Source organism: Gobio gobio, assembly GCF_949357685.1.
Source record: "Gobio gobio genome assembly, chromosome: 1".
NCBI lineage: Eukaryota > Metazoa > Chordata > Actinopteri > Cypriniformes > Gobionidae > Gobio > Gobio gobio.
Genome location: NC_137097.1, coordinates 39,823,267 through 39,836,460, shown reverse-complemented (window position 1 = coordinate 39,836,460; position 13,194 = coordinate 39,823,267). Strand labels below are relative to the sequence as shown.

Genomic DNA, 13,194 nt, shown 5'->3' with positions numbered 1-13,194 from the left:
AAACAGTCTGCCATGTACCATCAATACAGACGAAAGCTGTCTTGTTTGCTTATTTAGGTCAAAACTATTAATATCCGACATGAGCTTGAGGCTGTCGTTTTGACCCTTCTGTCGGACAACATCAATCCAAATGTTTTCTCTGAAGCTGTACCAGCCCAGATGGAGGCCCTCGATAGGAATGGGGAATCCAGGGACGAAGCGCAACATAGACACTCTCTAAACTGCCCACAGGTTTCATCTTGAATTTTTATTTTTATGTTGCAATTAAAGGTGATGACCTGACCCTGGAGAAATTCACACTTTATAACTTTGTTCCAAAACCCAATAAGCCGCCTACATACCCTGCAGAGACTGATCCAAAAGGTTGGCAGAAACATCACCCTGCTTCTTTTGGCCAAAAAAGGCAGCATTGCATGTGAATCAGAGCGCACTGTAATAAGATAAATGCATAACTAATCAAATGTTACCCAATGGTCGTGTGTTTTATGCTTATTAGAGAACCACATAATTACTTTGCATTGCAACATGCTAACGTTGTTGGAATCCAATCGCACTTCTTTTTAGACTGGTTTTGGAACAAATCTTATATAAGGGGTGGCAGAGGTGTGTTAACTTACAGTGGTCAATGTCAAAAAACATTCTAAGAGGGGATTTGATGGCTGGCAGCATTTAACATCCATTAACACTGCCATAAGAATGACCCACACAATAAAGGTCAAAATTGCACTTTCACAGGATGCCACCTTTCCAACAAGTAACAAGCCAGTACATGATAACAGCCCTGTTACAGCCATCCCAGATAACTGGAAGCAGTGTTAATGTAAACAGGAAACACTTAGGAGACACAACAGTTCAGATATTTACAGAATGTCAGTGTGCCAAAAAACACAAAGTGCAAAAGGTTAAAATAGTAATAAATAGCCTGGTTGTGGGTTGACCTGATCTCAATCAGATATGTTTTTTGGGGGGTCGAAGGGGCAAGACAATTTTTGAAAACTATTTTAGTTGAGACCAGTGTTGGTAACTTGGCCTATTACAAGACCAGGTAATGTACAAGTACGTAATCAGATTACTTTTTAAGTAACTAGTAAAGTAATGCATACTTTTAAATTTACAACAGAATATCTGAGGTAGCCTACTTTATCAAACAAGTAATGCAGGTTAATAAATATGGATGACACACCTTCACTGTCTTCCATTGTAGAAAAGCCACCAATGTCCAAATATGGCGCTGACATCTTGCACTGATTCGGGACCTGAGTCTGCGCAGTAGTTAGTGTGAAGTGGAGGCGCGATATCAAGACCCCACCCACACTCCCGCAGAATCGGTTAGCACAGTTTACTGCAAAACAACTCGTTATGTTGGTGTGAAATAAACAGTTACGGAAATGTAGAAATTAAAGTTAAAGCTTCAATCTCCTCCCGAAAAAAAGTCTGTTGGTGCCTCAGAGACTACTTTGCTTAGAGAAGCTGTCAATCTCAGCTGTCAATCATGACGTAACACCCCCACCCCTGCCCCACCCCTTTTTACTACACACTGCACCTTTAAAGAACGAACAAACTGCCAAAAGCGGAACGAAACAGCGAAACAGAAGCCCATCCAGTTAAAATACTTTTCAAAAACAATTCACAACATTATCATGTGTTTACTGTGGTAACACTAACTGTAACCATGGTAATTTGTCAGAAATGTAGGTTAATATCTAATTTTATTTAATTTGTAATGTAGACATGTATTAAATGAGTAATAAAGGCCAAATTGCAGACTATTTTTGTCATAAATGTGCAGATTTGGGTATTTGTATTCATATGTTTATGTACTAAATACCTTAAAGCCATTCTAAATATATATATATATATATATATATATATATATATATATATATATATATATATATATATATATATATATATATATATATATATATATATATATATATATATATATATTTACTTTTTGCCATGTGTGCACTGCAAAAAATGCTGTCATTTAGTATTTTTGTCTTGTTTCTAGTCTAAATATATCAAAAAATTCTTAAATCAAGATGCATTTATGAGATAAGTTAAATGACATTAGATATTATTTCTTGTTTTCTGGGAAATTAAATGAAATTGAAGTGAGTTTTTGTTTAAAACAAGCAAATATATCTGCCAATGGGGTGAGAACAATAATGTTTCTGTTTGGGATCTTGTTTCTGTCCCAAACAGAAACAAGATTATTTTTCTAATCCATTGGCAGATAATTTAGTTTGTTTCAAGCAAAAACAAAAAAATATGTAATTTTCCTTAGTAAAAGCATCTTGATTTAAGAATTTTTAGATATTTGGACTGGAAAAAAGACAGAAATACCAAGTAAGAAAAGTATTTTTTGCAGTGTGGTTTAAAAATAGAGCACTTATTAAATTTAAATAAGAATAGAGTTCTAACTCAGTAATAATATTTAAATATATATATATATATATATAATAGAAAAGGGACCGGCCCCCGGGTATGTCCACAACATCGAATCTGGCCCCCTTTAAAAAAAGTTTGGACACCCCTGCTATACTGGGACCAACCACCTGGGGCGATCAAAACGTTTTAGCTTCACTTTTCAGGACTTGTGCAGCACACTTGATCTAGAGACTAATGTGAGCAGGCATTTACTCATCTCAATGGCACAAAAACAGAATAAACCTGCAATAAATATGATAAATAACACAAATATACTTATGCATTTAATATCACTTTATTAACCAAAGTTAATTAGCCAACTATAATAATAAGCAAAAATGATTTTAGTTTAGATAAACAAAATATTTGAGTTTCATGTTTTGTTTTGTTTTTATTGTTGCACCCTCTACTGTACAGGCGTGAATTTGCATTTCCTTTAGCCTGAGGCTTATTAATTTCACTTTTGGTGGGAAAGTGCCTTTTCCATTTGTCAAAAATAGTTTTTCTTAGTTTACATATATAAAAACAGAACATTGGCATGCAAAAACGCACTCTGTGTGAATGGCCCTTAAGACATTCGGCTGCAAATGTGCACGCTTTAAAAGGAATTAAATAATGCAAATGCTCTAAATAGGTTTTAGTGATACCGCATTAAATCAATGAAACCAAAGGCATGATTTGCCCACTTTATCATCTACTATTTACGGGATATCAACCTGCTATGTAAAACCAGTTACATGACTCTACCTAATTATTTGTGTGAATGAGCACCAGTCAAGGGTCAAGTTCTGTGACAAAGATGTGACAGAGCGTTTGAGAGAAAGCGTGTCCTCATTGTCGATGCAGGGCACATACATGCAGCGGCGCTGACAGCTAGCTTTATCACTGAGATCAAATGCAGCGCTCTCTTCCTCCTCCTATTTCTCTCTCCACACCTCCACTGATGCTGATCCCTCTTTTATTTCAGCTGCTGCTTTTTCAAGGGAACAAAAGTAATTGGACATGGACAAGTGTGGGCTATTCCTTTGTTATTTCTTCATCAATTAAGCAGGTACAAGGTCTGGAGTTGATTCTAAGTGTGACATTTGCATTTGGAAGCTGTTGCTGTGAACCCACATCATGCGGTCAAAGGAGCTCTCAATGCAAGTGAAACAGGCCAGTGGTGGATGATCACAGGATCCTCTCCATAGTAAAGAAAAGGCCTCAAGAATAGAAAGGCCAGTTTAGACTTTGCCGAAAACATCGAAAAAAAAAAAGCCAGACCAGTTCTGGAAAAGCATTTTTTGGACGGATGAAACCTGAATGATGAAAAGAAAAAAGTATGGACAAGGCTCGGAGCAGCTTATGATCCAAAGCATACAGCATCATCTGTAAAACACAGTGGAGGCAGTGTGATAGCGTGGGCTTCCAGTAGCACCGGGTCACTGGTGTTTATTGATGATGTGACAGAAGACAGAAGCAGCTGAGTAAATTCTGAAGTGCATAGGGATATACTGTCTGCCCAGATTCAGCCAAATGCAGCAAAGCTTAATGGACGGTGCTTCTACAGATGGACAATGATCCAAAACACACTTCAAAAGCAACCCAGGAGTTTTTGAAGGTAAAGAAGTGGAATATTCTGCAATGACCAAGTCAATCACCTGATCTCAATCCGATCGGGCATGTATTTCACTTGCTGAAGACAAAACTAAGGGCAGAAAGACCCACGAACAAACAACAATTGATGACAGCTGCAGTAAAGGCCTGGCAAAGCATTAGAAATGAGGAAATCCACGGTGCGTCCCAATTCGCATACTATCTGTCCTAAATATTAATTGAAAATAGAATTAGAAGGCTACATCCCTAATCGTAATATGTTGAAATGAGTATTCCAAAGACACCCGGGTGGTCAACTATTTCCGGTCAGAATTTGAAGTGCAGATCCGAGCACACTTTATCGGCTAATATTGCCCACAACACTGCATGAAAAAAGGTGTATCCGGACCAGGATACTCCTGTATACACTGCTGAAATTCGGAAGAATCCAGGAGTATACTGGCCGGATAGGTCAAATTCCATGGATCCGTATATGTCCGTATTCATCCGAAATGGTACCAAATCGGATGTATGTTGTGCCCGTATACTCCCATGCTACAGCCATTTGTTGCCATGGCAAATAATCCCATCAAGTTTTTTCCCAGGAGACATTTTCACACCTCTAAACAGCTTTGCCTTCCATCCCCTATTGGTCCTTCATCTCAAACTGGATTGGTTGTTTTTTTTAAACCACTCCCAAAACCCAGACTGCTATTGGAGGACAGGACGCATTGAAAACCCAGTCAAGTGACTTTATTGGTTACTTCTAAGGCTAAGGGTGGGCTAGGTTTTGTAGCATAGGGACTTGATTGGTTATAGGCCAGCTATGCAGATTTTGCTCATTAATATATAATATATAAAAAATAATCCCCTCTCCCTCCCAAAAGAAAAATACACACAAAACAATTTGAGAAAGTCTGAAATATTTATTAAAAAGGTATAATAATAATAAAAAAACATTCTTAATAGCATTATAAACAAACATTAAAACAATGGTGAAACAAAAACAAGTGAACTAAATGTATTTAAAAGGGATGAAAATGTAAAGGAAAAAATGTAAAAATATAAACAGTCCAAAGAACATAAATATACATTAAAATGAATTGGTAAAGAAACAAAAAGGGAAAAAAATGAATAAAATGCATTTAAAAGACAGAGATGTAAAGGAATAAAATACACAGTGAACATAAAAAGGAAAAGAATAAATATACAAATTAAACAATATAAAATGAGAACAATACATTTATAAGACAAAAAAGTGCATATAAAATACACATAAATATTCCAAGTAAACAATATAACCAAATAAAAAGAACAAAGAGCATTATAAACATACATTAAAATGAATGGGGGAAAAGATAAGTGAACAAAATGTTTCTAAAGGAAGGCGACGTAAAAGGAACAATACAAAACGTGGAGATCAAAAGCAACATGGACATCTAAAAAGTTACTAACATACAAAGTATACAATATAAAACGAGACAAAGAAATCTATAAATTAAAAAGTGTATATAAAATATATGTAAATGTTCTATATATGGGAACCAATAAAAGTATAAGTATATAAACATAGGAATAAAGACAATATAAAATGGAACAATTGAATATTAAAATTATAATTATAAAAGAATTGTGACCAACTCTAACACAATGTTGTTTGAGTTTTGAAAATTTTTTCAAACTGGCATGATGGGCTGGTGATGTGACACGTAGTGTGGGTCAGCCTAGTCTGGTTTGTAGTAGCTAGCCTAACCATCCACACTGGCCTTCCATCAACAACAGCATCATCTTCATCTTCATCAGGTCTATAGTTGCGGTCTTCCACAGGTTCTGTGTTGGTTTGTGCAACCCTGGACCTGGTCTCCAGCAACTGCAAAACATGACAGTAAATCAACCACTAAAACTCAGAGAGGAGTATAGTAACATTCTGGAGGGAAAAAGCTTAACCGGTTTCTTAACTTACCTGTCTCTTTCTCTGACGGTTCTGTGTGATGTTCTTCATAGTGTTTCTTTTCTGGGCCTTTTCAGACTGAGCCAAAGAATACTTCCTCAGCAAAGTCTCACAAAATAAAATACATCTTGCGACCTGCCAAATAATACATTAATAATATATAGTTAATGCCAATAAAAGTAAGTAAAACAATTCAATTAAAATGTATTTGTATAGCGCTTTTCACAATACATATTCAGGGTTTTTCCTGGGTCAAAAATGGTCTTCGGTGGTGGCTGACAGACATGGTCATCCATACACACACATACGCACGGTAAAAAAAAAAATACCCTACCCACTTGATCTGCAAGCGCAATACTGACAATAAATTTGAAATAAATTCAAAGAAAGTTTGTAACTTTTGCTTATCTTATTTTGATACCTTGATGTTTGTTTTTTCCCCCTCATTTTTACACTATTTACTGATAATTGTTTTGGTAATCATATCAATATTAAAAAAATAGTATTAAAAAAATGAACAAATAGCCCAATTTTCTGCCATTTACAATCAGCTAGCTAACAACAAATTTGTTCTGGGTTCACCTCACTCCAGTCTAAACTAAATGATTTTAGGCTATTTATTTTACTACACATTGTCCACATAAATAAGCTGAAAGACTGTTGATAATTAAAAATAATTCTTACTATCCACTCTTGCTAAAGTGGGTAAGCACACTTGTGTTCTCATTTCAGGTGTTGTTCTGAGTAAATTATTAAACTAATTCGTGAGTTCAGTGTTGGACAGATCAGTTCTAACCAGTCGTTAAAATGATTCGGTTCAAAGGAGTCATTAGGTGGCGAATCGGACATTAGCAGACGCGTTGTGTGTGAATCCCGTCTTTAGAAAATCGCGAAAGATTTGTCAAGACACAGAAAACACTTCATAACCGGATAGGATTTGTTTCCTGTTTATTTAAAGTATGCTTTATGTCAGCTGGTCAGAGAATCAGTCAATGTTTTTTGAGCGCATTTCACACCCAGCGGTAATTAAAGGAAGACGTCTGATAGCGCCACATGCAACATGGATTCGGTCTTCCGACCTTTTGATTTTGATTAACGTAAAATGTGAAACAGTAGAAAGCTAAGAATGCTTATTTTGAAGACAGAGAGCGTGCGAGCGGGAGGAGCTCACTGGTCGTTCTCTCTGTCACTCAGTTAACTCAAGTGCAGCAGTCATCTATTCTACATCACTCATAAATCACAATAACTCATCAAATAAGGCTTTGGCGGGACAAAAATTTGTTTTGGCGGCCGGCAAAAAAATTTCAATGTAGGAAAAACCCTGATATTGTTTCAAAGCAACTTCACAGAAAATGCATGCGTCTACATTACAGAAAAAAACAGAACATTAAAATAATGACAACATTTTTAAGATTACCTTTTACACATTCAGGGTCAACATCTGTAAAAGTTCTTCAGGATCATGGATCCAAAACTTCTGGATCATGAGGGGGGAAGAAACATGCACACACACAAATGAATATTAATTTGTTTGATAAAACATTAATATTAATTATCAACTTACGGACATGGACTTGCAAAACATACTCACCAGGCCCATACAAAAACTTCACAGTAGATCCAAAATCCTGGTTTGCCTATAATTCTTCAGAGTCCAAGTATGGTGGTTTCCTGTCCTCTCTGTTGAACAAGTGTACATGACAGTGTTCTCAGATTACTCATTCCAAAGCTCTGTTACATCTTATGACAAGCTTGATCTTAAAACTAGCTGACAGTAGGGATGGGCATTATGACCATATAATTATACATACATGAGAAATTTTATTTTACAATAACGATATCACAATATATTTATTTTGATGGATATTTTATTAAAATGCTACAGAATAATACTGCTTTAAAAGTCTTCACTGTATGATATTCAATTAATTAATATCACTTGATTCTTAAAGAAGTAGAAGGTCTTCTCTATTCTTTTGTTTTATTAAAATGATGACAAAGCTGCAGCCCCTTTAAGAACGGGTGCACAGAATGACACGCATCCGGGTTTCCCCAAGTTAACTTAAACTGTTTGACTTTACTTTAGACATAACTGACTGTTTAAATCAAGTGAATACCTCACATGACAAGGTTTCTGAGATAATTGTGTGCATTTTACAGAAAGATAATTGATTTCGGGATCGCCTGCTGTCTGAGAGAGGCTTATTTTAACACATGCATGTCCCGTTCATTATTCTACATTCATGCATGTTTCCTTGTCAAAATGTCAAAAAGTTTTAGTAAAGTCAGTGCTGCGTTATATACGCTATATTCCCATTCCGCGATATAAAAAGGTAATGTTAACGTTTACAGCAAAATCGCTAACAATAGCCAGTATCATCAGATCGCCATATCACCCAGCCCTATCTTAACAATATTACAACAAAACACAGAAACAGAATATGTAAGTTAATCACGATTAGCATATGACTATAATGCACTAACGTTATATCTTGATAAGCAGTAGAAAAAATATAAAGGGATTTAAGTTACGTTACCTTCTGCCGTCTGCTGTCCGCCATTGGAAACTTAGTCTGTTCTCTCAGTCGACATCCCACAATCAAAATTCATCCAAAATAAGATTTTAACAGGTTTAAAATGATCCATGCAATGCAATTAATGGACAGAAGAAGCCGTCCTGTTGAAGATTAGAACCCGCGATCGCGTCGCGTCCCCGCGAGCCACGAGCAACTTCAACGACAACGGGTGTATAATTCAAACTGAAGGCGCGCACTGTCATTGGCCAGATTTCTGGATGACGTTCAGATTGACCAATCACGCTCAAAAGAACACGGAAAGACAGCAAATAGCCTTGCACATAGAGAAAAAAACTTGTTTTAAACAACAGTTAGAAAATGTGTATATTTATTTTTATTTGCTGTTATATTTAATTAATTGGTCAAATGGTGTTTTGTGGTGTGGGCACTGGCAGAGGCCTGGAAGTTTCAACCTGGAGAGCAGTGCAGATTTGTACTCTTTAAAAACAATTATTGTTTGATATTTAGTTTGCTATATATTTTGTTATATTTGTATCCAGAATTGAATGTAAAAATACATTTTCACTGTAAAACAGAAAATTAAAGTAAAATATCTTAATTTAAATAAGGAAAAATCTGTAAACTAATAGTGTTTTCTCTAAAACGTTTAATGTAAATTTCTGTGAAGTTTTTAAACTTTATTTGACTTAAGATATTTGACTTATTTTACGGTTTTTGTTTTGCAGCTGTAGCTGCTGTTTTTTTTAGGTTTTTATTTTTACAGTGTAAATATAAAACTAATAAGATTTACTTTAAAATGACAAAGAATAATGTTAAATTGTTAGTATGGACACAAACATAAACCTTTAATATAATGAGCTAAATATTGTATTACAGTTGTTAATTTACAGATATTGTTTGTAATTTTGCATGAATTTGTTATTTATGAAAACAGAAAAATAATACAGTGATGTTCCTGTATAAAAAAATGAGAATTACTGCAATTTGTCATTAATGATATAATCCTTAAAATAACAGTCAAGTTGTTTATTTAGATATTGTTTGTAATTTTACATCGTTTTAAACATAATTCAAAATTACAAGAAAATACTGTAAAAAACTGAAGTTTTTTTCTGTAAAATTAGGATTATTTTTATTGGTTGCCTTATTTTTATTGGTAACCTTATTGGTTGCACCTACATCTATTGTGAATGGTGGATTTCAAACCTTAAAACGCCCCTCTTTTGCAGCGTGTTAAAGTTAAGAATCTTGGAGTGACACTTTTTGTTAACAGTTGCAGAGCTGAAAGATCTGCTTGTGTTTCTGTGTTTCTTGAGCAAGTGAATCCCTGCTCTTTTTTATTCCATATTTTTATTTTGAGCATATCAGTTTTTGGTGTTTTTAAAACAAAATTTTTCATTTTCCACATTTCATCTCCTTTTTATTTAATGTTATTATTGCCTACAATTTGTAAAACTTTGCAAAAATTGTTTGGGGATAGTCTAAAATGTTTGGTTAATTATCCTTTGTTAATTCCATTACATTTCTTTGTTTATTTCATTACATATTTAGATTTTTTTGTGAACGTATATGTTCAGACAGGGTTTTTATTTTGTACTGTTTTTATAAAAAATAATTGATTAAGAGACTCTTTTCATGCAGTGGTTTTAAGGCCCTGACACACCATTCTGATGGTTTGGCCCAGACCCAGACGTGAACCAACCCCACAGTCGGCTTTAGTCATTTCTAGTTCAGTTTAGTGTTTCAGGGCCTTAAGAATTATTTTTTCTGTGTAAAAAGCTTGTTTGCTGTAGCCTACAGTAGACCAGAGATAATTCTCAATCCTGAAGTCCTCCCCTGCCCCCCCTCCCTCTGAGAACAGCCAGCACAAGTGTCAGTCATTAACATATGAAAGGTCTTCTTCACACCTAACAGTCCTCAGTCCAAGCACACCCAGCAGTGTTTCAGCTGTATATGTCCGTGAAATTTCACGGATTCCTGTATACGTCCGCATACGTGAGGTTTCCGGGTTTTTCTGGAAATATACTGTTCCGTGTTACTCTGATCCGCTTTTTCCCACATACATCCGGTAAACATCAAATTACACAGGAGTATACCATGCCCGGATAGTGCCGGATTTCAGTGTTTTCATGCAGTGCAACCCATTGCGCGTTGGACGGATTTGATTAACTACAAACGTGGATATAAAGTGTCTAAAAAACTACAAACATGGCGGATGTGCGAGTCCGACAGTTATGTAGAGAGGTTTATGCCGCGTTCCAGGCAACCCCTAACCCGTGTTTTTTAAACCTTCTACCCGTGAAAGTGCACTGGAACGGCAGTCAAACTGTGACTTCCCACCCGTGAACTCGTACTCGATGTACTCCCAGTTACAATCTCTGACTTCACACAGCCCGCGAAACAACAATGGCAGTCCCTACGGATGCAGTGTTTATGAAAGTCGTACACGAATAACGTAAAATAAAAGGTATAACAGCTTTAACATCTTCTCTTGCCTCATGCGCCGTTTTTTCTCCTCCGTTTCCCTCAAATAAGCAATGAGTAAGCACCTTTGGCAATAGAAATGATTGTAAATGAGCATAAGCCCTGTACGGTCCGCCATGCTTTGTTTACATCTAGCTACCACAATTCCTTGCGCTCAGGCAGTTTGCCGTGACTTTGCCTGGAACACTACAAAGTTGTGAGTCATAACTTATGGGCTCAAAAACCTGCCTGGAATGCAGCATTAAATAAAGGGGTTAGAGTGAATAATTATCTAACCGGATTTTTATTCAGTGATATCCACATTATATTTCACCTGCAACAGCATTGAGAACTTTTGTAGGCCTAATGATACGTTTGGCCATTCATTTTTAAATGCATCATTATATTCAAATTGCAAACACATGAGGCCTCCGCATGAAAGACCACAACTGGCAGATCAACGTGCTACTACAATTCTCTCCAATCCGGTATAGGAAATAAAATGAAATTGAATGTGGAGGATTTTAACTGTGACAAGATGATTGACAGGGCAGTTTAAAAGGTGACGGGATGCACGTAACTAAGCGACAGAGCAACCGTTAAAGATGACGAAGTAGTATGTCCCAAAGCTTGCATACTCTTCTGCTCTTCACTCAAAAATATGTACCTTTTCTTCACAAAAAGAGTAGGCCTACATACTTTTAGGACGTAGTATAAGTAGGCGAATTGGGATACAGCAGACTTTGGTGCTGTCCATGGGTTATATTAATTTGTTCAATTACATTTGAGACCCTAAAATATGGGGAATGTGTATAAAATGGTTTAAATTCCTAAATGTTTCACATGATATTTTTGTTCAGCCCCCTGAATAGCTGAAAGTCTACACTTTAATTTTATCTTGATTGTTTCATTTTAATTATATTATGGTGGCATAGAGCCAATGTTATGAATATGCAATTTGCTAAATTATTGCAGAATGATTTCTTTGCAATTTTTTTTCCATCAATAATTCCAGAAAATACCAGAAATTATTCAGGCTGATGGCTTCAACAAAAGCATATAGGCTACCATTAATTAACAACCTCGGAGCTTATGGTTATTCAGTCTTTAAATGTTCATATAATAAATCATGAAAAATCTTCCACGATTTTTACTTCTGGGAACTCGACTGTTGCGCTCACTCTGACTGGCGATAATCAAAAGAGTTTAGAAAATATGACATATTAAGAATGTAGGCTATTAATGTTTTTTGCCGATGAAAAAAATCTAGAAAGCATATAATAGTTTACCCAAAAATGAAAATTCTGTCATCATTTACTCACCCCCAAGTTGTTCCAAACCTGTATGAATTTCTTTGTTCTGCTGAACACAAAGGAAGATATTTGGAAGAATGCTTGTATAAGCATCCCCATTGACTACCATTGTATTTTTTTCCTTACTATGGTTGTCAATGGGGCCTGAGATCTGTTTGGTTACAAACATTCTTCCAAAAATCTTCCTTCAGCAGAACAAAGACATTTATTTAAGTTTGGAACAATTTGAGGGTGAGTAAATGATGACAGAATTTTCATTTTTGGGTAAACTACCCATAGTTTTTCCAACTATCCCTTAAAGGACTGAGTCATATTTTCTGTGAAACAAAAGTTAAAAGTGTCTATAATTGTTATCCTAGTTTTTAGTGACAATGACGTAAACTATAAACCAACCAAGTATGAAAAATGTCCAGTTTCCATGTGTTTGGATTTTAAACAAAAAAATAATTTGTATTAAGTTTTACCTTTAAATTAAAAAGACAAGCTAAATCAACAGTAGATACATAGGCCTACTGGACCATATTGAAAATACATTTGAAAAATATTGTTAGCTGATTCTAACTGTCTAGATAAAAGTTGGTGCTAACTTGAGGTAGTTTTTAATATAGTCCAAATATTTTTTTATTCAACCACCTGTTAAATTACACTTGATGGAAAATCAAAGGATGTGATGTTCAGAACATGGTACAGAAATTATGATGATGGGGCGTTTTACCCCACAGACTAGGTTTGATAAAAATAAAAATAAGATAAAAAATAAATAAATAAAACTTCTGAAAATATATATATTTTTTCTTAAATAACATGTTATTCCTAACTACAGGCTTTACTATTCTCATATCATATAACTGTGATGTTTTGCAAAATATTCTCATATCATATAACTGTGATGTTCTGCAAAACAACACGCTTTAAAACAAGC

At 35.3% G+C, this 13,194-nt stretch overlaps 1 long non-coding RNA gene across 1 annotated transcript; it reads right to left on the bottom strand.

The window, feature by feature from the left end:
• Window positions 1–5,971: 5,971 nt before the first annotated feature.
• LOC307136929 lies at window positions 5,972–7,629 on the bottom strand. Its single transcript, XR_013817858.1, has 3 exons — window positions 7,551–7,629; window positions 7,377–7,436; window positions 5,972–6,094 (listed from the first exon to the last, which is right to left on the bottom strand). It is a non-coding gene; the product is annotated as an uncharacterized lncRNA (long non-coding RNA).
• Between the last annotated feature and the right edge of the window lie 5,565 nt (window positions 7,630–13,194).